At 35.7% G+C, this 1,835-nt stretch overlaps 1 non-coding gene across 1 annotated transcript; it reads right to left on the bottom strand.

Moving 5' to 3' along the window:
- Positions 1–662: 662 nt before the first annotated feature.
- On the bottom strand, positions 663–768 carry LOC113769714. Its single transcript, XR_003468260.1, has one exon. It is a non-coding gene; the product is annotated as a small nucleolar RNA R71 (small nucleolar RNA).
- Between the last annotated feature and the right edge of the window lie 1,067 nt (positions 769–1,835).

The raw sequence follows: 1,835 nt of genomic DNA, 5'->3' as shown, positions 1-1,835 counted from the left end.
TGAGTTTTATTAATCTAAACATTGTGTTGTATAGTAAATATCTTTTAGTTAGTAGGTAGAGTGGCTTGTTTATTTGTTTTACTTAGCTTGTTTAGTTGTGGTAAGATTTTCTGTATTTTGATCTTTGTAGTGCATGCACCGCACTCTACGCGCAACGGTTTCATTGAATCCAGAAATTGAAAGAACTCTGAGGTGACAATGAAGGCAAGTACTACAAGAAGCTGTGGAGATTCTAGGAGAAGGAGAAATAACAATTGAACTTCTACCAATTGAACCTATGGCTGACGAAATGAATAGAAGAGTATTACAGGACTTCGCATTGCCTAGAGGTGATGATTTGCAAACGAGTATAGTGAGACCTACGGTAAACGTGAATAATTTTGAGATTAAACCATCTCTTATACAAATGGTGCAACACTCTCAATATGGAAGTAATGCTATCGAAGGCCCAAATTCTCATTTATCCATATTCCTAGAAATTTGTGATGCAATTAAGCTTAACAATGTCAGTGATGGTGCAATTAAATTTAGATTGTTTCCATTCTTACTAAGGAACAATGCCAAGATTTGGTTACAATTTCATTCTCCTAATACTTTTACCACCTAGACAGATTTATCTAAAACTTTTTTTAATAAGTTCTTTTCACCTGGCAAGACTGTAAAGTTTCATATGGATATAACTAGTTTCTCTCAACAAGAAGGAGAGACAATATATGCAGTTTGGGAGCGTTATCGGGAGTTACAATGAAGATGTCCACACCATGATTTACTGATAGGGCATAATTTGTTATTAATTTTATGGTTAATTTTCCTCTTTGTCCTTGTCAAATATTGTTTTAATTATTGAAATATACTTATATTTGGTATTTGGACCTAATTACAGGAAGTGGAGCAGAAAAATACTAAAAAGGGTTACTTTCTTGAGAAAATGCCGTGCACGTGGGAAGCCTTGAGAATCCTTGCAAATCCGACTCCAAGATGTGCTAAACCAATGCCTTTCCTTTCTTGAGAAAATGCCGTGCACATGGGAAGCCTTGAGAATCCTTGCAAATCCGACTCCAAGATGTGCTAAACCAATGCCTTTCCTTTCTTGAGAAAATGCCGTGCACGTGGGAAGCCTTGAGAATCCTTGCAAATCCGGCTCCAAGATGTGCTAAACCAATGCCTTTCTTTTCTTGACTAGTAGTTCACTAGCATTAGGAAACAAGAAAGAAGGAAACTTCAATAGTTGCCTTATCTCTTTATTTTCCTTATTCGGTGGAAAAACCAAGGAGATGAGGGACTAGTCATTGTTTAGATTAGGGAGATTCTTCTATTATTTGTCTTGGTCCCGAGGCCGCAAAACATGAGATAATTCCTTCTTCGTGCCTTTACTCTTCTTGCGTGAAACATATTAGATTGTTTTAAGAACAAAGTTTGATGTTCATGAATTCTACTAATTCGCGTGGAAATTTCTCTATGAGGCATGGCTAAATTCCTCATCTAGTCGAAGGTCAACTTGAAAACTCGGTTCCAAGCATCTGTGAGATCGAATTATTTTACTTATTTGTTTTATTCATTGGCATTTATACATTTTCTAGTTTAAGTTCTTATGATTGTTTTGTTATTTGAATGTCAAGGACCCGATATTCGAATTAACCTAATAATCTACTGCCAGATTAATTGATTGAATCCGTAATTGTTCAATTAATTAATACCAGTGGCGACTAGCGTGATTGGTTTCGTGTTAGAGAAACGTATGATCTAATTTAAACGAACCCTCGTAGTGTGTTTGTTGGTTAGGGTTGGACTTTTCTAATTCTTATTGCAATCGAAAAATTAAATCTTTTGGTCGT

This window comes from Coffea eugenioides, chromosome 4 (assembly GCF_003713205.1).
Source record: "Coffea eugenioides isolate CCC68of chromosome 4, Ceug_1.0, whole genome shotgun sequence".
In the NCBI taxonomy this organism is placed as follows: domain Eukaryota; kingdom Viridiplantae; phylum Streptophyta; class Magnoliopsida; order Gentianales; family Rubiaceae; genus Coffea; species Coffea eugenioides.
This window is presented reverse-complemented; position numbering and strand designations above follow the sequence as displayed.